Below are 23,215 nucleotides of genomic sequence, written 5' to 3'. Positions count from 1 at the left end.
ACTCATGTTGTAGAACTGAAACATTATACCCACTGAAGATAATTCCCCATTTCCCATCCCCCCAACCATTGGCAGCCACCATTCTACTCTCTGCTTCTATGAGTTTTACTATTTTGGATTTGTCATATGAACGGGATCACATAGTATTTGTCCTTCCATGACTGTTTATTTCACTTAATATAATGGTCTTTAGGTTCATCCATGTTGTTGCTAATGGGAAGATGTTAATTTTTAAAGGTCAAATAATATTCCATCACATGCATATATCACATTTTCTTTACCCATGTATCCACTGATGGACACTTAGATTATTTCCATATACTGGCTATTGGGAATGATGCTACCATGAACATGAGAATGCAGATACCTCTTCTAGGTTCTGGTTTCCTTTTTGATATATATCTAGAAGTAGGATTGCTGGATTGTCTGCTAATTCCGTGTTTAATTTTTTGAGGAACTTCTACAGTGTATTCCATAGCAGCTGCACCATTTCATATTCCTAAAACAGTATATAAGTATTCCAATTTCTCCATCAACATTTGTTATCATTTATCTTTTTCTTTTTCTGTTTCTTTTTTTAGAATAATAACCATCCTAACAGGTGTAAGGTGATATCTCACTTTAATTTTAAACTGCATTTCCCGGGCATTGGGTGGGTTAAGCATCTCCTTTCTGCTCCGGTCATGATCCCAGGGTCTTAGGATTGAGCTCCACATTGGGCTCCCTGCTCAGTGGGGAGTCTGTTTCTCCCTCTGTCCCTCCCCCACTTTCCCCTCTCTCTGCTCATGTTCTCTCTTGCATACACTCTCTCTCAAATAAATAAGTAAAATATTTTAAAGAATATTATTTCTCTAATGATTAGTGATGTTGAGCACATTTTTCATAACTATTGGCCATCTACATGCCTTCTTTGGGAAACATGCATTCAGGTCTTTTGCCCGTTTTTTTTTTTTTTTTTTTTTTTTTTTTTTAAAGTAGGCTCTTCATCCAGCATGGAGCCCAACACAGGGCTTAAACTCATGAACCCAAAATCAATACCTGAGCTGAAGTCAAGAGTTGAACACTTAAGAGAATGAGCCACCTAGGTGCCCCCTTTGTCCATTTTTTTTCTTTAAAAAAAAATATTTTATTTATTTATTTGACAGAGAGAGAGATCACAAGTAGGCAGAGAGGCAAGCAGAGAGAGAGGGAGGAAGCAGCCTCCCTGCTGAGCAGAGAGCCCAATGCAGTGCTCGATCCCAGGACCCTGAGATCATGACCTGAGCTGAAGGCAGAGATTTTTAACCCACTGAGCCACCCAGGAGCCCCCGCTTTGTCCATTTTTTAATTGGGTTATTAGTTTCAATTTTTTTTTTTTGCTATTGAGTTGTAGGAGTTTATTAAATATTTTGCATATTAACCACTTATCAGATATATAGTTTGCAAATATTTTCTCCCATTCCATAAATTGTCTTTACACACTGTTAATTGTTTCCTTCGCTGCACAGAGCTTTTTAGTTTGATGTAGTCCCACTTATTTATTTTTGCTTTTGTTGACTGTGCTTTTGGGGTCATATCTAAGAGATGATTACCAAGACCAGTGCCAAGAAGACCTTCCCCAATTTTTTTTCCTAGAAATTCTATAATTCCAGGTCTTATGTTTAACTCTTTAATACATTTGGGTTCATTTTTTGTATGTGGTGTAAGACATGGGTCCAATTTTTCTCTTGTATCTGGATATCCAGTTTTCCCAGCACCATTTGTTAAAAATACTATTGTTTCCCATTGTATATTCTTGACACCCTTGTTGAAGATTAATTGATTATATGCGTGCGGGTTTATCCCAGCCTCTCCATTCTGTTCTATTTGTCTACATGTCTCTCTTTATTCCAGTACTATACTGTTTTAATTACTTTTCAGATTCAATGCAATCCCTATCAAAATAGAAAGAAATCCTTAAATTCATGTAGAACCACGGGGCGCCTGGGTGGCTCAGTGGGTTAAAGCCTCTGCCTTCGGCTCAGGTCATGATCCCGGGGTCTTGGGATCGAGTCCCACATCTGGCTCTCTGTTCTGTGGGGAGCCTGCTTCCTCCTCTCTCTCTGCCTGCCTCTCTGCCTACTTGTGATCTCTCTCTGTCCAATAAATAAAATCTTTAAAAAAAAAAATTCATGTAGAACCACAAAACCCGTAAATATCCAGACCAAGGTTGAGAAAGAAGAACATAGTTGGAGGAGACAGTGTCTTGAGTGGGTATCGGTCAAATATTGAAACTGAAGTTCTTGCATAAATTTGATGGGTGCAGTTCTAAGGAAGGTAGAACTTTGAAGAAGATAAGCATGTCTTCACTCTGGAAGGCCACAGAAAATTTATCTGAGGTATAGATCAGAGTGGGGAAAAAATAAGTCTCCCTTGAAATGTAAAATCTATGATCTCATATATTTGGAGTCTGAATTTTAATTACCTCTGTTGAAGAAATCTCAGGATAAAAGATTAACGTAAAAATTAGACTCAGAGCAGAGATTCCACCGGGATAAGAAGTAGGAATAAGATGAAAACATCTTCAGATGTACATTTCAATAACCCTGACACTATAGAGAAAAACAAGTGTCCCTTAAAGTAAGTGCAAAATAAAAATTAGAAACAATGCAAAAACACTCTATTATTTTTTATCAGATGGCAAAAAATAAAAGAAAGAGAGAGAGAGATGTCTTCTCTAGGAACTGGGAAGGCTATGAACTGAGACCAAGTATGACACATATTTAAAATTTAGAGAGGAAAATAAGTATAAAATGCACGTGGGTATAAAACAATACATTGTACATAGGTTTCAGAAAGAATGAAAGATAAATTATGGAAAAAACAGTCATTAAAATAAAAAACTCAGTGGGCAGAGTAAATGTCAGAGTAGGCACAGCTAAAAGGAATATTAATAAACTAGAATCAGGGATGAGAGAATTAGCAATAAAAATAATAACAATAACAATAAAAAGACCAACACCTACTAGTTGTGTACTCTGTGCCAGGCACGGAAACTGCTTTGTGGGTAAGTTTTTTAATCCTTACAGATACTTTTTGAGAAAAGCAGCACAGGATCCAGGTGTTGGGATAGTAGATGTAATAGTTTTTACTTAATCTAGAAATATACAAATACAAATTTGGGACATATTGTGATCCAAAAGTGAAATTATAGATGGTAAGCAATAACAGTTGTGTTTCAGAAAAGCTCTGTATTTAAACTACTAGTCCATCAGCCTGAGTATTTAACCTTTAAGATCAAGAAAGGGAAAAGATGTATAGAAAAGAAATTCTAAATAATTTAAGAAACAATTAAAAGTTAGAACTCTTGAGTCAAGTAACCTATCTTCTAATTTAGATTCTCTTACTTTTATTCCTTTTATAACCTTAGGCAATTTACATAATCTATTTTCCTCTGATTTCTAATCTATAGAATGGACATATTAACAGGAATTTATCTGCTCAGCTTCTGGGATAGTTCAGTTAGGTCTGTCTTGTCCCTTGTCAATTTTTAAAAATAGATTTCTTATTTTGGACTAACTTTATTTTATTTTATTTATTTATTTTTCAAAAAAGATTTTATTTATTTATTTATTTACTTGTCAGAGGAGAGAGAGAGAGAGAGAGCACACAAGCAGGCAGAGTGGCAGGCAGAGGCAGAGAGAGAAGCAGGCTCCCTGCTGAGCAAGGAGCCCAATGAGGGACTCGATCCCAGGATCTCGGGATCATGACCTGAGCCAAAGGCAGCGGCTTAACCATCCGAGCCACCCAGGTGTCCCAAGGACTAATTTTAGACTTACAGAAAAATTGCAAATATATCACACTGGGTTCTGGTGTATCATTTACCCAAGTTCTTCTAAGAGTAACATGTCCTATAGCCAAGAAATTAATACTACTAACGAAAGTCTTGACTTTCTTTGGCTTCCACTAGTTTTTCTGCTAACACCTTTTCCTGGCTCAGAATCCAGTGGTGGTTTAGTACACTCCGTTTCATCATGATATCTCCTTCGTCTGTTTCTATCTTGCTTCCAATTTCATTAGAAGCAATTGACAGCAAACCATCAATTTAAACCTTGCTGGCTTGCAAGAACACTTGCTATGCATTTTGTAGAATGTCCATTAATTTGTGTATCTTATGTTTTTCTCATCATGAGCCTGGTGGTGTGGGTTTTGAGAAGAATATGACAGTTGAAATACCCTTCTCATCACATTGTATCAGGCTCCATGATATCACGGGATTTAGGACTTCCGATGTTACCCCCAACCACGTAGTTATAGGGGTTCCTGCCAGGTTTTCCCACTGTCAGGCTTTTTCCATTTGATATAGTTGATTCTTTTGAAGTGAGTCATTAAGTCCAGTCTACACTCAGGAAAAGGAAATTAAGTTCCACTTCCTAGAAGGGGAGAGGATATAGCTTCATGTATTATTGGGAGTTCTTCTTGTATTATTGGGAAGATTTGTTCCTTCTTCATTTATTTATTATTTAATAATTTATATTACTATGGCCTAAACCTTCAGTCGATTTTAATGCAATTTTATATATAAGGTAATATTCTGCGTCTTAATACCCGGGTTTCTGGCCTTGCTTATTTGATAAATTACCTCATGATATCAGCCAAACATTCTAGACTCTCACTGGCTCCAAATTAAGTCTAATACATTTTACCTCTTAATATGGATCTGAAAAGCTCCCGTATGCACAAAATATATACGTGCACCTAAATTCCCTGAACTTTTACTAACCTGACAATTGAAGAGTTGACTTAATGACATTGATTGTAAAATTTTTTTTAAAAAATGTGGATATTTTAAGATGTATTAATTGATTGTAGATTCCAATATTCCATTATCTACTTGATTTTTTTAAAAGATTTTTTAAAAAATTTATTTGACAGACAGAGATCACAAGTAGGCAGAGAGGCAGGCAGAGAGAGAGGGAAGGAGGCTCCCCGCCGAGCAGAGAGCCTGATGTGGGGCTCCATCCCAGGACCCTGAGATCATGACCTGAGCTGAAGGCAGAGGCTTTATTTAACCTACTGAGTCACTCAGGCGCCTCTATCTGCTTGATTTTGAATTCAATGGTGACTGAACAAAACAGATGAATGTGCTGTTACAAATACAAGTTTGGTTTATTGAATCTGCAAACCTCATTATGAAGCTGTTTAATGCCGTTTAACCTAATGTTTTTCCTCCTTATTTGGCAACAAAGATATTTTGTGTGTGTGTGTCTGTGTGTGTTTGACTGTGGCATTAGTCTTCTCAACCCAGTTGGAAAAATGCTGAAGTATTTTCCCAAATTATCTTTTTCTGTCTACTGTTTCTAAATGCATGCTTCTGTGAGTAAAGTATTTTCATAGTGTAAAGTGTGAGCATAGCTATTCTGAACACTTTTGAAAATGCCTTAAAATAAATAAAAGTACATTATCTGTATAATGATGATAATCTGCCTTGATCAGGACAAATACAGAGAGTATTTCTAGGAAAGCTTTCATAAGCTGAAATGGCATAAAGTGAAGAAGCACTTACCATTAATTTATATGGAAAAATTTTTGAACATTCTCAGACCCCAAAAATATCCTCTCTTAAGCTTTTCTGATACCTTAGGACACATCTTGCTAACAGATACACAAAATAAATTGAGATAAAACACAGATATTCAAAACACACATTTCAAAGCTCTAGTGGCCAGATGCTGAGATGCTGGGTAAAGTTTCAGGGGACAAAGCTCCACAGGGCCACTCTCACTGTTCAGGGTATGTGCTGTCTATAATAGCTCCCTGGAATGAATGCTGAATGCTGGTTTTGCTTTTTTTTTTTTTTTTTTTCATAAAAGCAAAAATTCTTTTTTGGATTTCTTTTGGTTAGCAAATACAGGTACTAACATGTCTTTCATAAAAGCGAAGTGGCATAGCACGGACTTTGAAGAGGGAGGAATACTTGTATATTCTTATCATAGTCCTTAATGCTACAGTTAATATAGAGGTACACAATGCCATCCTAGTCATGGGCAAATCTGACTTAATAATAATAATGATAATGGTAATAGTTCACAGAAGCTACCAAGCATTATTCTGAGAAGCACTTTTCATATATTACAAAATTCAATACTCTGAATAACTTCACATGTTAGGTATTACTATTTCTCCCATTTTATAAATGAGAAAATCAAAGCCAAGAGAAATTATGTGGTTTGCCTGGAATTACAAGGCTGGTAAGTGGCCGAGTCTCTAGGTGTGTGTTCCACGTACAGGAAATGTTCAGAAGTCAAGGAGAAGAGAGGAAAATTGGGAGAACTGCTGGGCAGGAGGTGGAGCCCAGACACATGGGGAAGACACACTCCCCCCTCAAATCCCCCAAAGCCTCTTCAGTTCTGAGAGCTCATTTTTTTTTAAATCTTATTTGTACTTAGCACAGAGGGAGCTCTGAAGACTCCACAGCTTTTCAGGCAAATGAATGTCTAAGGGACTTTCTCATTTTTGATGAACTAAGTAAGTCTGACAGAGTCTTTTGCTAGTCCACAGCCTCTTTAATGTATTGTATCAGTTAGTAGGTCTCCAGCTGCTTGAAAGAAATTCTGGTCCAGATAACTTAAACACATAGAGGAAATTTAACATCTCGCAGAACAAAGAATCCAAGGTAAGGTGACCCTTGGGTTTGTTGACTGAGGAGCTCCTTACAGTCACTGAGGATTCAGGTCTGCTTTGTTGATCTATTCTGCTGCTCTTCAAGATCCTCCACCTCTGTGTTTCAAGATGGCGGGTACAGTTCCATGCATGAGATCCTGACAGGGCAGCTTCCAAGGAAAGAAGAGGAATGGTCTTTCCTTGATCAACTGATGAACACAAGTCTACCCATAAAGGAATCACTGGCAAAGGGAACAAGATTGCTATGGAAGGATAAGACTGATCTGGATTTTCCCTTGGACTGGGGAATGGGCCATCTTCCTTGAGCATATACCCAGAAGAGGGTAGTTGCTCCACTGGAAAGAACTGGAGGATGGTTGTTGGAGGGGCAACCCGGTTGTCTGCTACAGATGTCTTCATCTTATATTGGTATTTGTTGAGATTGTTTGAGTGAAATTGTTCTCTTTTCAGAGAAGCATGGAATCCGTTTACCAAAAGACAGAGTTAGAATTCATTTTAGTGTTCACTACTAACTGTTCTGCTCTGTTCATCCTTATTTTTCTATTTGTAGCTTTTTAAATGATATGAGTGAACATATCCAAGCTACTGAAATGAAAATATATAATAATCTTGAAATGTTTTCAATATTCAGGTGAGTAAAAAATATAATTCTGTAACTTCTGCAAAATTAAAATGAATGATAAGGAGATACCAGGCTGAGAACCCTTATTCTCTAGGACTTACAGTTGAAAGAGAAAATTGACTCTCTATATTTGTTGTCAACTGAAATTTCTGCCAACGTCCATTTTTCCAATTTTTGGTTGTATTTAAAAAACTAACATATATGCCCTTTGTTGGGCACTGGGAAAACTGAATGAATTTAACATTAATGATTTTTTTTTCCTTTGCCTTGATCAGAGATAGAGGAGCAATTAAGAGCTGTTTCAAACCCTTAGAAACAAATTAGGAGTGTTTTAGCAATTAGCAGTACAAGATCTCTTGCTTTTGAGACCCCCTGCAGCAAAGAGTTAATGTTTAAACTATTTAAAATTCAGTGGTGGTTAATAAGGCAGTTTTAAGGCTCTTATTTCCTGACCACATTGGTTTTGTCTCATGTAGTTTTTCAATTATTCTAGCCATTTTTAAAGAAACGAATTCTAATTTCACTGCAATTTCAGGTGAGTATTTTAACACCTTAATCCATGGGCTACCTTTGGATTTATGCTGCGGGCTACCTTCAGATACTGTCATATTTCCAAACTAAAATGTTAGAGACAGAAAATCAAAATTTCCTTTATTTCTTAAAACACAAATCATCCCAGTCTCTTTTTGTGATCCTTCTGTCAGTCACAAGGAAAATATGGACTCTTTAATTTCATTCATTTCTTTTAATAAATGAGGTATTCTTTTTTTTTAAATTTTTTACTTTTAAATTAACATATATTGTATTATTAGCCCCAGGGGTACAGGTCTGTGAATTGCCAGGTTTACACACTTCATAGCACACACCTTCCCCAATGTCCATAACCCCACTACACTCTCCCTACCCCCCTCCCCATGGCAACCCTCAGTTTGTTTTGTGAGATTAAGAGTCTCTCATGGTTTGTCTCCCTCCTGATCCCATCTTGTTTCATTTATTCTTTTCCTACCCCCCAACCCCCCACATTGCCTCTCAACTTCCTCATATCCGGGAGATCATATGATAGTTGTCTTTCTCTGATTGACTTATTTCACTCAGCATAATACCCTCTAGTTCCATACACGTCGTCGCAAATGGCAAGATTTCATTTCTTTTGATGGCTGCATAGTATTTCATTGTATATATATACCACCTCTTCTTTATCCATTCATCTGTTGACAGACATCTAGGTTCTTTCCACAGTTTGGCTATTGTGGGCATTGCTGCTATAAACATTCGGGTGCACGTGTCCCTTCGGATCACTACATTTGTATCTTTAGGGTAAATAGGTAAATTTGTATCTTTAGTGCAATTGCTGGGTTGCCCAGGTAGCTCTATTTTCAACTTTTTGAGGAACCTCCATGCTGTTTTCCAGAGTGGTTGCACCAGCTTACATTCCCACCAACAGTGTAGGAGGGTTCCCCTTTCTCTGCATCCTCGCCAGCATCTGTCATTTCCTGACTTGTTAATTTTAGCCATTCTGACTGGTGTGAGGTGTGGTTTTGATTTGTATTTCCCTGATGCCAAGTGATGTGGGCCACTTTTTCATGTGTCTGTTGGCCATCTTGATGTCTTCTTTGCAGAAATGTCTGTTTATGTCCTCTGCCCATTTCTTGATTGGATTATTTGTTCTTTGGGTGTTGAGTTTGCTAAGTTCTTTATAGATTTTGGACACTAGCCCTTTATCTGATTTGTCATTTGCAGATATCTTCTCCCATTCTGTCAGCTGTCTTTGGTTTTGTTAACTGTTTTGTAGCAACATGGACGGGACTGGAAGAGATTATGCTGAGTGAAATAAGTCAAGCAGAGAGAGTCAATTATCATATGGTTTCAATTATTTGTGGAGCATAACAAATAGCATGGAGGACAAGGGGAGTTAGAGAGGAGAAGGGAGTTGAGGGAAATTGGAAGGGGAGGTGAACCATGAGAGACTATGGACTCTAAAAAACAATCTGAGGGTTTTGAAGGGGTGGGGGGTGGGAGGTTGGGGGAACCAGGTGGTGGGTATTGGAGAGGGCACGGATTGCATGGAGCACTGGGTGTGGTGCAAAAACAATGAATACTGTTACGCTGAAAATAAATTTTTAAAAAAACCATACACACACACACACACACACAAAGCTTTTGATCTTGATGAAGTCCTAATAGTTCATTTTTGCCCTTGCTTCCCTTGCCTTTGGCGATGTTCCTAGAAAGAAGTTGCTGCGGCTGAGGTCAAAGAGGTTGCTGCCTGTGTTCTCCTGAAGGATTTTGATGGATTCCTTTCTCACATTGAGGTCCTTCATCCATTTTGAGTCTATTTTCGTGTGTGGTATAAGGAAATGGTCCAGATTCATTTTTCTGCATGTGGCTGTCCAATTAAATGAGGTATTCTTAACAATTGTTGCCTCCATAATCCACAAGCAGTTGTTGAGCTCATACTGTGTGAGAAGCAATGCGATATGCCCACAAGGAGAAATCAAACATTTCTAAGGCAAGCCTTGGCTCTGAAGGACCTCACAGGTAATTGGGGCTGATAGCAATGGAATCAAACATGGGCAGTGCAAGGCTACAAGGAGGTTGATAGAGAAACCAAGGACAGGTGGATGCCCTTAGTCTTGAAAGGGTGTGTCAGGGAAAGTCCATGACGGAGGAGGTCATCAAGAGGACATGAATGCTGACTGACCCAAGAGCTGGACACCAGCTATCTGGTCAGTATAGATGACTGAGCCCAGCTAAGACATCTATATAAACTCTTAAGATTGTGGTGACAGGGACAGAGATCTACTCATCTTGGGCCATCCAAGACAAACCTTGTAAATTCCTTTCTTATTAGACCTGCCATACACCAATCTGGAATGCTCCGTCTCTCTCTGTTTCTCCTTGATCTCTGGGTACCCTGCTGGTTTTGAATTTCACCCAGGGAACTCCTGAAGGTGCAAAGCAATAGCTTGCTAAGGAAATAAGATCTCAGTTGAGTCCTGAAGAAATGGAAAGGGCTCACCAAACAGAGACGAACCAAGGGCACATAAAGCCATAGGAACTGTGTGGGCTTCCAAGTCAGTTACTTATCTTAGGGGTTTTTCTTAATACCAAGAGGCATTTTGTGAGCCAGAGATTTCCTGGAGAATGTCCCTCAGCCTGACTTGTATTTGTTTTATCAGCTCATTTCCCTCTTTACTAGTTTTTCTCCCCCACCTCCCATGACAGCAAGTACTTAACACAAAAGCTCCTTAAAATGTTTTCCCCCTGTGGGTTTCATTTTTTGTGATATGATCTCTGCAGGTAAAATGGCTCCTGATGTGTTCTGCACACTGGAAAGGGGAAAGGACCCCAGGACTTGACTTCAGCAGCCTTTGGGACAGGTACCGTTCTCATTCCCCACCTCCCCCTATGGCTGCAGCCTTTGGGACAGGTACCATTCTCATTCCCCACCTCCCCCTATGGCTGCAGCCTCGTATGGTACTCTGAGACTCTCTGGGTTGTTTGACCATCCCCAGTGCCTGCTCCTTTTGAGTGTGCTGCCTGTGATTCCTGTCTCCTGAATCTGTTAGCATTGACCAAAGTCATGCATTGAGTTTTGAGGATTTAAAAAATGGGTTTGCCCTCTTCCTATGTCATTCCTCTTTTGGGAATTCTTTTCCCTTCCCATTTGGTGGAGTTGCATTCATCCAATCAATATGCAAATTCATTCTGTTTGTTCTCCCTGGTCCACAGCAATGCAAGCTAGTCTTGCTTTGTTAATTAGAGGTTAGATTGCATCTCTCTGTCAAAAACATACAATTCTCTGTTTTAAAGGAATATGACTCCATGCCCATAGCAGTGACAGTTAAGAATTCTGAGCCAAACTCAGCCAGTTGTACAGTAACAGGGATGGGAGCTGCTGATGTGTTTCAGACACCAAAAGAAGATTAGTGGAATGTGCTTTCTAAGCTGTGCTCTTCCTGCCCATAGGTGTCTGAATCTTCAGCACTAACTTGAATGGCAGAGAGAGGGGCTGTTGACTTCTCTGTGAAGACTTTCTTAGTCCTTCATTTGGTTGAGTCTCTATCACATTTTTTATACACAATGCATGTAAAGAGAGGGGGCTACATGATGCGCTCAAGATGGTACATCCTGTGTAAAGTAAGCAAGTCATGACCTTGGGGTAGATATTTAACTCTCCTTGCATCTGTTTCCTAATCAATAACATGGGAACAAAAATAGTACCTACCTTATATGGTCATTCAGCTTAGATAACCATACCTATTGGAAAAATCCAGATTGTTCTCTAGGATCTGCTCACACTGTTCTGGGAGTACTAGGGGATCTCTCATAAGACCATCTTATCAAGCTCAAGTGCTTTGGAAGGAGAGGTTAGAATATGTTGGGTTATCTTGTGTTCAAACAGATATGCCCCCATTCTTAACCAGCTTGGTTGGGGGGAAAAAGTTAATTGAGTGTTTGGAATAATGTTGAATCACACTAATTTTCTTCAAGAGAGTAACTGGAACTTTTAATCAAACCCACAGTGGATTTTGTTATTAAAATGATTGGGGGGCGTGCCTGGATGTCTCAGTTGGTTAAAGCCTCTGCCTTCGGCTCAGGTCATGATCCCAAGGTCCTGGGATCGAGCCCCACATCAGGCTCTCTGCTCAGTGGGCAGCCTGCTTCTCCCCCTCTCTCTGACTGCCTGTCTGCCTACTTGTGATCTCTGTCTGACTTCTGGTCTATGTCTGTGAAATAAATAAATAAAATCTTTTTTTTTTAAAGATTTTATTTATTTATTTGACAGAGATAGATCACAAGTAGGCAGAGAGGCAGACAGAGAGGAGAGAGGGAAGCAGGCTCCCTGCTGAGCAGAAAGCCCGATGCGGGGCTCGATCCCAGGAAACCTGAGATCATGACCTGAGCCGAAGGCAGCGGCTTAACCCACTGAGCCACCCAGGTGCCCCAATAAGTAAAATCTTAAAAAAAAAATAAAATAGTTGGGAAGGGGTACTCCTGTGCTTGAGGAGAGGAGACACTCAACAGATGTGCACCGAGGTAAAGTGAAGACTTCAGGGAGAGTCACTGGCTTCCCTGCTCATTGTAAGACATTGCTGAATGAGAGTCTAACCCTGGGCCGTATACCTACTAACGAGTCAGCATGGATTGATTACATGATCGGTTTGTATTTAGATATGAAACTAGTCATACACAGGGTTTTGTGATAGTTCTCGTCCTTCTCACTATGTCCACGAAATCTTGTACACTTCTGCCTTTGCATTTTGGCTCAGGCATTTAAGAAGTGTAAATTAAAAAGTATGCTCAAGTCAGGTTATTTAGGTTCATGACTAATTTTCTACTGAGACTGAGGTAGATGTTAGTAGCAGAGTAGTGATCAAATTTATTGGAACAATTCAGTTATATAAATGACCAACAATCTCTGCTTAAAGTTAGATCTTTAAAAGTGACTCACATTTCATATTTTGTTCATGTATGTGTGAAGTCTTTTACTCAAAGGATTAGAGAACATAATAATGAAAGAAATTCTTTCCTTGTTAATTGCAAAAGTCATGTACCTGGTGTAAATAAAGCTAGGTTACAATAAATATTTTTATTCCTACGTGCCTTAGTACACACCCATTAGAGCAGCCTGAAAAATGCAAAAGTCCTATAACTTCTAAAGAGAAAGCCAAGTGCTATTTCCTTTTGTCTTCATCAAAAACTTGACTCATTTTATAACCTTGCTACTGTATCTATTACCACCTAGAATAATATTCTCTGGCTCAGAAGGCCAATAGTTAAATCCTATGATAATCAATCCAAATATCCCCTTTGAGGAAACATTGAACAGTTTGGTTTTGACTGATTGCAACCCTCCCTAAGAATTCTTGAAATACCAATCCTTTACCTCATGTCCTTAGCTGTTTTCCCATTGTTAATTCAGACCTTGACTGTCTGGTAGGTAAGTGATTGCAAAGATCTGCTAAGTTGCCCTAGTGTTTACCTCTTTCAAACTCAAGTTGCCTGATACACCCTGTAATGAAACAGGCATTTTGTCTTATTTACCACCATATACCCAACACCTAGAATCGTCATGTACCTAGGGGCACTCAGCATGTTTTTTTGAGTAAAAGGATTTCTAGTCATGATAGTCCCTCACTTACCCCTCCCCTTCTCAAATACCAAATTTTAATGTTTCCTCATTACATTTGTATAATTACTTGTTTCAGAATTCTAGGCTAACCCTGATCTTACTCCATCTAAATACTCAGTCTCATTCTCATCTGTCGTATTGTCTCTCCACTTCTTTCTCCATGTTCCAGCTGAACATCACACTCATACCCTTCTCCCTTCCTCCTTCCTGAACATACTCCTCTACGGCCCTGTCTTTTGCTCATATCCTTTTCATTGCTTGGAATACTTTTTATCCCAAATCCCCATGTTAAATACTACCAACTTTTCAAGGCTCAGCCCAAATAGCACTTCTGTATTCCATTGCTGTCTTTTACTTCTTCTGGCCTTTTCACCTCACAGCACACCTACTCACATATATACAACTCTCTTCCCTAGGCCACAAACCCCACACCTTGTGTATCTCTGCCTCTGTCTGACTGGCTCAGAAATGAAGACCTCGAAGTTGCTCAGATCAATGTTGTTGAAAGGAGTATCTCTCACCAATCGTTCCAAAAAATCTCTCCATTAAATTCAAATTTTACAGGGGGCTTTTGGAGACAGTGGCTTTAATTAGTGGCACCATGTTGTTTTAGATTCCCTGGGAAGCGTGTCATAATGAATGCATTAATATATCACTTGGGACTTGTCAGTTTGATTGAACAATTCTATATTCAGAAACACTCATGTGGAAACCAGACCTTCCTGGGATTATCTGCAGTAGGGATTCTCCATACTAGGTAATTATCGAAATCACTTAAGATATGTTGAAAATCTAACTTCCTGGAGGTTCTTATTTGGTAGGTCTACAAACAGGACCAAAAAACTGTGTTTGTAAAAAGATCCCTAGAGATGTTTGTGCTAACCTGGTTTGGGAATGAAAAGGAAACCGGATTTGATGAAAGGAACACTTCTCAGAAGTGTTTGGGTAGGAGCAACCAAGAGAACTGAGTATGTGGATTTGAGGGATGGAAAGGAGGCAGGAGAAAGATCAAAGAAAAGGTGAATGGAATTTCACTCACTCACTGGACAAACCCTCTGAATTGCCCAACCCAGTGGGAAATGCTGGGGATATCATGGGGAGCAAGGACTTTGCTCTCACTGATGTTGCCATGTGAGGAGGAAAAATGATCCAAGCACTACAGAAGGAGCCATAGTACGTAGTGCTTTTGTAGCAAGTGGCATGATCATCTCACTCAGTGTGTGTCTGAGCAAGATGTGTGGTGTGGGAGGACACCCAGAAGACATGGGACCTAGGGGACATGTGAAGTAAGAGTCAGCATGAGACAGGGGCTGAGGAGGGAGAAGAGTGTCAAGCTAGTCAAGGAGGCCATAACAAGCCAGTTATACTTGAGAAACAAAAAAATTTCATAAATTCTAGAAGTTCAGGGAGAGCGGGAAGGGGCAAGGGAGAAAGGGGATGTAAGAATTACTTAGGGTAACATTATATGAACATTCTGGCTTTGAAGTAGATGGGCAGAGGGTGAACAATCTGAGAAGCTGGTGATGCCGTGAAATACAAAAGCAGAGCGTTTCGTTGAGGAAGGAGTCAAGAATGGTGTACCCAGTGACACCAAGAGGTCAGGTAGGAGACAGATTGGAAGGTGGCCCGAATGAAGTGATGAGGGATGTCATTTGTGAGTATGCCCAGAGTGCTTTCATGAGCCGTGGGAGGAAATGCTAGAGTTAATGGTCTGGTTTGTGAGTGGAGGCAAGGAGGAGGAGACAGGAAACTAGTCTTTCAAGAAGTTTGCCTGTGAAGGGGAGAACAGAGGTAGCATGGAAGCGGGGGAGGATGTAGGGTAAAGGAGGTATTTTTTCTTTAAAAATTTTTTTTTTAGCTAAAGTTGAGCAGGCTGATAGAATCACATTTTATTAGAGTTAAATTGGTGGTAAAGGAGAGTTTGAAAACAGAATAGAGAGAAGGATCCTGGAAAAGAGAAAAAGGACAGGATCCATAATAGAGGTAAAAGGATTTACTATATGTAGGATGAGGAGCAATTTTTTTTTTTTTCCATCATCACAGAAAGGAAGAAGAAATAGCTTGGGGCAGATGTTTGTAGAGCTGATTTAGAAAATTCACAGAGCTCTTGTCTGATGATCACCAATTTTCACTGTAATTTTCAGGTAGTGAGGGGAGATGGGTCAGGGAATGGAGCAATGTAGAAGTTTAAAATACACTTTCCCCTTTGGGCAGACATGACTACATGAACTGTCAGGAGGTATTAGCATCCTAATTGTCAAATTGTCATTAGTGAGCTCCCCTGAGAAGTGCCAGCAGAGCCTAGTGGTCAGGCCGAAGGAAGGGTAGATGGTTAGCGTTGTGCTAAAATTCCAAAATGATTGATTGCTTACATCATACTCACCACATTTCCCCCTTCTTCCTTCCTGACAGAACCCCATTTTTGTTTCAGTCACTACTGTCCTCAAATTAGACATGCTCTTCAATGGTCACTGGCCCACCCGCTGTCTAGGGAGGCTGGCCCTGATTCGTCTAAGCCAACCAAAATGGTCCCCTTACCAATGACTGATTTGCACAAGGGTGTGAGCACCTGATACAATTCCAGACAATGAGGGGGATTCCACAGACAGGGAAATGTTTTCTTGATTCACAGAAGAGACAGAAGGAAGAGATGGTCTATTTTCCACTTTGGGATGCTGTCCTGCCAGCAGATGATGATTGGTGAACTAGTCCAAAGACAAGGTGAGATAGAAGGATTCAGGGTTGAAAGACAGAACTTGGCCCTTGACCACATAATTGAACTAGTGGTCTTGCTTGGTGGCAGAATTACCTTATTGCTTATGTCATTTTCAGTAGGTGTTTTGCTATTTGAATCTGAAAACACTCTACCTGATACATTAAATGAGCACAATGGAAAGATAATGGCAAAAAAAAAAAAAAAGGCTTTGGGGATATTGGTTAAATCCTGCTTAAGGTGATTGACCCTCCAGTTTAAGATGGAGAGGGAAGGAAATGATGACAGGAGGGGGTGACTCAGAGAGCAAGTGGACGGCTCTTGGCCAGGAAATCACAAAGAAGTCAAAGAAATAATGTCTGGGGAGCAGCTGAGTAAGAAAAAGGGAGAAACTGGAGGGAGGAGAAGAACTGAACTTGTTCATGGGGCGCCTGGGTGGCTCAGTGGGTTAAGCCGCTGCCTTTGGCTCAGGTCATGATCCCAGGTCCTGGGTTCGAGCCCCACATCGGGCTTTCTGCTCAGCAGGGAGCCTGCTTCCTCCTCTCTCTCTGCCTGCCTCTCTGCTTACTTGTGATTTCTCTCTGTCAAATAAATAAATAAAATCTTTAAAAAAAAAAAAAGAACTGAACTTGTTCAGAATCTTTGGGATTTTCCTAGCATTGTCATTTTTAGGATCTGTTTGACTCTCTAGTTCAGCAACTGTGAGTATCTCTCCAAAGGAATTAATATAGACTCCTGTCAGCAGAAGGAGGAGAGGCAAGAGCATCTTGACATTTTTTTAATATGCTTTAGAAATAAAGAAGAAAATGGTGTATTTCAGAGAACATTGGCGCTTTTAATAGGGAGCTGCAAGTTGTATTTTCTCCCACCCAGGCTCCATGCCAAGTGGAGGAGATGGTAATTAGCAGGACACACTGTTGTCTATTCTTATGCATTTAATAACCTCAGCTTGATTCACAGAAGCTGCAACACAGAGTAGTTACTGTGAACAGAACATTTTTATGTGGGGCATTTATTTTGAATGGAAAAGTTTGTGCTACAGCATTCACCGTATAGCTGCCTGACGGTCCCTGCCTTCCCCATTTCTTTCACTCACGGCATGGTTATAGCAGGTTATTCTTCTGGAAATAGTGCCCAATGTTTTATTCATACTTTAGGTGAAACAAGGAATGCTGAGTTCAGAAGGAAGTTGTGTTGTGCTTCTGATGTGGGTCCTGTAATTGTACCTTGTGACACAGAACAGCCTTTTCTGTCTTCCCACTGCCATTTGGCTGCTTCCTTATAACTGGCACATCTCACGCCCTGTTTCTTCCTCTGGACTTTTCTGATTTGCAAGATGGATAAATAAGACTGGTAATATTCCATAGACAAAAAAAATGCATTTGGTGCACTCTTTTGGACAGAGTTTGGAATCTTTCTTAACATTGTAACATTGTGAAGGCATTTTGGCTTTCTTCTTTTTAATTCACCTTTCACTTTTTTATTCCCAGAATATTCATATCCCTGATTGTCCCAAATCCTCCTATTTAAGCTACCCACCCAAGGACCTTTCTTGTCTCCTTAACCACCAAGAATTCAGTAATTTAGCAATAAAGGACCCCAGAATGTACTCATGTTAAGCTACTCCTGATGAAAAAAGTTTATAATGAGTTATTCTTCTTAGAAGTATGGACATTTAGCAAGAGAATAAATGGAGATAGAAGTATCTATGATCAAAGAAAAAAATTATCAATAATCGAAGAGTAGCGTAACAAGTGTTTGGGGTGGGGAGATTTTCTGGTGCTCATTGATGCCCTAAGGTAGATTATAAATGACATGATTTAATCCCCTAAGGTAGATTATAAATGATATGATTTAATTTGTCCAAAGTACAGTCTAAGTTTATTCAAAAGAGGATGTTTAAATTTTAAAAGGTATATATATATTATATATTACATACACATATATGTATAATATTTGAGTATATAATATATAATATATATGTATTTTCTGACATAATATAATATAATATATTTCTGGCTTAGAGGCTATATCAAGCAAAACAGTCAGGCCATGCTGCAGTAATAAATAACTACCCCAGTAATAGATCTATTTCTCTATCAATGGCCACTGAGCAAAAGTCTCTACTAATCATAGTCACTCAATGACCCTACATGACGGAAACCATGTCAACAACATGTACCTTCATGATCACCCCAGTTGGGGAAGAGAATGAGGTATATCATGGTTGGGCTCTTTTCTGTGGCCACATATAGTCTCAAGGTCATGTCTAACTTCAAAGGAAATAAAATCATGCAATTCTGTATGTGCTCAGAAGACAGAGAGCCAGAAATATTTAATGAACAGAACGAAGAAGAAAAATAGTGGCACCTGGTTGGCTCAGTCGGTTAAGCATCTGCCTTACGCTCAGGTCATGATCCTGGCTGGGGTTCTGGGATCGAGCTCTGTGTCAGGTTCCCTGCTCAGTGGGGAGTCTGCTTCTCCTTCTCCCTTTGTTCCCTCCTCATCCCCCCTCCACAGCCCTGGGTTCGTGCTTTCTCTAATTCTCAAATAAATGAATAAAATCTTTTTAAAAAGCCTAGGAAGAAGAAAAATAGGTAAAAACAAATTGTCCTTGTCTGCTTGGACTGCCAAAACCAAATACCATACACTGGGTGACTTAAACAAAAGACATTTATTGTCTCACAATTATCAAGTCTGGGAAGTCCAAGTTCAAGGTATAGATCAATTTGGCTCCTGAGGAGAGGGGTCTTTCTGGCTTGCAGATAGCCACCTCTTGCTATGTCCTTACCTGGTCTTCCTCAGTGCATGTATGAGGTAGGAGAGAGGAGAGACAATGAGCTATCTGCAAGCTCTTTTTTTTTTTTTTAAAGATTTCATTATTTATTTGACAGAGAGAGAGATCACAAGTAGGAAGAGCAGCAGGCAGAGAGACAGGGGGAAGCAGGCTCCCCGCTGAGCAGAGAGCCCGATGCGGGGCTCGATCCCAGGACCCCGAGATCATGACCAGAGTGCAAGGCCAAGGCTCAACCCACTGAGCCACCTTGGTGCCCCTGCAAGCTCTTCTAATATGGACACTGATCCTATCAGATCAGAGCTCTTACCCTTATGAACCCATTTAACCTGATATCATCCATAAAAACTAAAAATCGATTGAAGACTTGAACTTAAGCCCTGAAGCCTTAAAACCTTTAGAAAAATACATAGGAGATAATCTTGATATTGGTCTTAGTAATGCATTTTTTTTTAATTGACACCAAAAGCAAAGGCAGAGGTGAAAAATAGCAAAAATGAACAAGCGGGACTACATCAAACTAAAAAGTTTCCGTGCAGCAAAGGAAACCATTAGCAAAATGAAAAGGCAAGCTATGGACTGGGAGAAAATGTTTGCAAACCACATATCTGATAAAGGGTTACTATCCAAAATATACCAGGAACTCAAACAACTCAATAGCATGAAAAGCAAGTCACCTAATTAAAAGATGGGCAAAGGATCTGAATAGATATTTTTTCAAAGAAGACCTACAGACGGCCAGCAGGTACATGAAAAAGTGCTCAACATTACTAACCATCAGGGACAAGCAAATCAAAACCAGAAGGTGATAATATCTCAGACCAGTCAGGATGTTTGTTATGAAAAAGACAAGAAATAACAAATGCTGGCAAGATTGTGGAGAAAAGGGAATGCTTATACATTACTGATCAGATAATTATGGTGTGTATTCTAAATACATTATACTTTTATTTGTTAGTTATACCTCAAAAAGCTGAACAAGAGGGTAGAGAGAGAGAGAGAGAGAGAGAATTCAAGACCAAAGGGGAAGCTTGAAGAGAAACTGATTTCCCAGACATGATATCAGCCTTGGAGGTGACCCTAGGGCTGGGGCTTGGTATTCAGTGCAGGCTGGGGAACAGAAGACAAGGATTAAAGGTAGAGCTGTAAATGAGTCCCTCTGTGAAAAGAAGACAGAAAATCTTTAGCTATCAGACTGGAGAAGTGATGAGGAAACTAGCTATCCACATGGCAGATGCGGGGAAGTAGTTTTCTCTAACAAATGGAAACTTACCTCTGCACTCCTGGCTGCTGTGTGATCTGATCTTACCCTCTTAGTTCAGGACTCTAATCATAGAAATGAATGTAAAAACTGGTCTAAGTCACAGAATTCTGGGTACCCAACAGAGGGATGTGTAAATTACTCTAAGACATCTGGCATAATTACCTGGGGAGGCCTACTGAAATCTCATCACCCAAAGACAGCATTGGTTCATATGTTGCTCACATAGTCACTGAGGATTTTTCTATATACAGATCTCGGCTCTTACATAGTTGCAATCCCAATATTTTGTGTAACAGAAAGCAAAGTTTTTTTTTCAAAGGAACATAAGTCATTGAACATAATTGAGTTACTCTCGTCAATGTTTTCTCCCAATTGCAGCACTCCTTCCTGAAAACATGGGAAGTGTTTTGTTTCTCCTCTATACCTCAGATATTTGGCTATCTCCTGCTGTCAAAGAGGGGCAATGAAGAATTCAAAGCAAGAGAAGAATTTAGAGATGGATAGAGAGAGGAAACGTGGCTCCATAGGAACCGCAGGTGATGCCGTTGTTCCCAGGGTGGTGTTAACAAGAATGAAATCATTTCCATGCAATTGATTCATACAGGTATATCTTGCAGCAAGGGGCCTTCTCATCAGCTCAACGCCCTCAGCATCCGTGCCTCACGATTTCCTGCTTCATGTCTAATTGGACTGGAAGATGGACTGTTTCTCCAGAGTCTCTTGTGGGAATTTGTCTAAGAGCGTATACATCTGGAGGCTGTTTGGATGAGTTCTGTGTCCCACACTTCTGTTCTTTCTGAGCAGAAGGCATAGTGGAGGCAGATGAAAGGCTCATGGAACAGTTTGCTTTTTAAGTAGTTTCAGTTTCTTTTCAGAAACATGAACTGCTCATCCTCGGTCACAAGGGACCCCCTTTCCCTGGGCAGGGTGGAGGAATCTGCACTGCCCACAAGAGCTAACTCTGTCTCCCCCCGCACTTTAGGCCAGGCATTCAGCACTCTCCCCCCACACCAGTGGGTTCTAACCAACTGAAGGCATGCACAAGGAGCCAAGAAGAGATTAAAATGCAGGATCTACTTTTTAAATAGTAAAGCTGGTCTGAAGAATTCCGCAGAGCCCCTTCTATCTCCAAATCAGGGTTCCAGACTCAAAGGGGTCTGATCTCCCTACCCAGTTGCCAAAAGAGAAATGAGAATAGAAACTGCGGATTGCTGGCTGGGGCCACCAGGTCATCTTATTACACCACGGTGGACATTCCTGGTGCTCAGGACTTCCCCTTCTCCTTCTCTTCCTTATCACGTAGGAGGCAGTGTTGGTTCACCCTCTCCGAAGTTGGGCAGAACGGTGTGACTGGCTCTGGCCAATGGACCGTCCGTAGCAGGAACTGAAATATGTCATTTCTGGGCTGAAGCAGGAAAAGTACAATTCTCTATGCTCTCTGTGGAGTCCCCTTCAGCCCCCAATCCCACACATGACAATTTGGCCCAGCCCCTGGTTATCACAGAGGCTTTTCTTGGGCAGGCTTCGTGATGGTGGGGGAAGCTGTGCTCCTCACGTTAACTTTGGTGCACACACAGCCAAGGCACTGTGGTCTCCGGAGGCAGTAGTATTCTAAGAGTAAGCGCCCTCCCCACCCCACCCCCACCCCAGCCTCCAGGTGGCTGCTTTTAGGCAAATCTGTGTTCCCGCCTAGGCACCTCCTTTTGAAAGCCTCTCCAAAAGAGGTCAGAGATTGAGGATACTTTTCTCCACTCTCACTAGATACTTTTCCACCTCTAGCCCTTCCCCTTCCTCTTTCTAGCCCCTGAGTCCAAAAGGTAGTGGTAGTCTTCTGCTTAGAGATCTTCTTTCCTCCACCTCCCCCACTAACTGTCTGTGATGTCTGTCATCTGTCCCCAGCCTGGTGCTGTTCCCCATGGAAAAAAGGAAGCTGGCAGGCTTTCCTATTTGGCCTTATAGTCTCCCAGAGAGTGAAATCAAGTCTTAATTGTTACTTTCAGTTTGGCTTACTGTAAAACTTCTGTTAACTGAAACACCCAGGGTGTGCAGTGTTCTGTTTACTAACCTTCGGTTTACTACTAAAATCTTCCTCAAGTTCATGTGGATAAAAGCATGCGCCCCCTTTTCTGCTTTAGTTTTAATATAATGTCATCATTCCAATTAAATCTTTCTGTGATGATTCAGAGCTGTATCTCAAAGTGCCCTTTATTTTCATTGAACAACCGTGTAAATGTCGGTGTAAAAAAACCCAAGATGAATGAATACAACCTGCTAGAAGAGATTCCCTGAAATCTATTTTAAAGAAATATGTAATAACATTTTTTACCTGTTACTTTAGTTTAAAAATCGCATTTTGGAAACAAAACAAAAGTTACCTGTCTTTAGATGACTTGAGATATAAACATGAAAAAAAAATTCCCCAAATGGAGCTGGCTGGAGATCTGGGTGTGAGGCATCCTTTTTTAAAATTATATTTTCTTCCCTTCCCCTCCCCTTCTTTCTTAAATGTACAGATACATTTTAACTCCTCACTTGCAGATTTTGGTAAGCCTGTTTTCAGAGAGCCACAACTTCTAGTGTATTTCTCTTGTTAATGATTGTTTTTCTTTTTTATCTTGGTCACTGTCAAATTCCTCTGGACACATGTAGGGCTGTTGCAGTTCAAATGCAGAATGTGTTCTGTCTTCTCTCAGTAAGCTCTCTTACAGTTAGGAAACTGCTTTGGGGGCCTACCTGTGGAGCTCCTAAAAAGAAAGAACAAGATTTAAGAAACTGACAGATGTTTTCTTTGTCAAGGGGAAACTCGATTCTATGAATATTTAATAGACTCCAAAGCAACTGATAAAGTTTATGGAGAGTTTATTCTTTTAACTTTAAATCTTTTGCATTTCTTAAAACAAACCAAGTATTTCGCTCAATACACACTTTTATAAAAGGTGAAATAACACTGATAAGGAAAGATCAATAAGAAGAGCTATTAAGGGGTGCTTGGGTGGCCCAGTAGGTTAAAGTCTCTGTCTTCAGCTCAGGTCATAATCCCAGGG

The 23,215-nt window shown here is 40.2% G+C and overlaps 1 long non-coding RNA gene across 1 annotated transcript; it reads left to right on the top strand.

Moving 5' to 3' along the window:
* The first annotated feature begins 9,528 nt into the window (after positions 1-9,528).
* On the top strand, positions 9,529-21,123 carry LOC125095128 (uncharacterized). Its single transcript, XR_007125795.1, has 3 exons — positions 9,529-9,576; positions 10,565-10,644; positions 20,550-21,123. It is a non-coding gene; the product is annotated as an uncharacterized LOC125095128 (long non-coding RNA).
* Positions 21,124-23,215: the final 2,092 nt, after the last annotated feature.

The sequence above is a fragment of the Lutra lutra genome, chromosome 3, assembly GCF_902655055.1.
Source record: "Lutra lutra chromosome 3, mLutLut1.2, whole genome shotgun sequence".
In the NCBI taxonomy this organism is placed as follows: Eukaryota; Metazoa; Chordata; class Mammalia; order Carnivora; family Mustelidae; genus Lutra; species Lutra lutra.
Note: the sequence above shows the minus strand (reverse complement) of the source record. Positions and strands in the feature narration are given on the sequence as shown.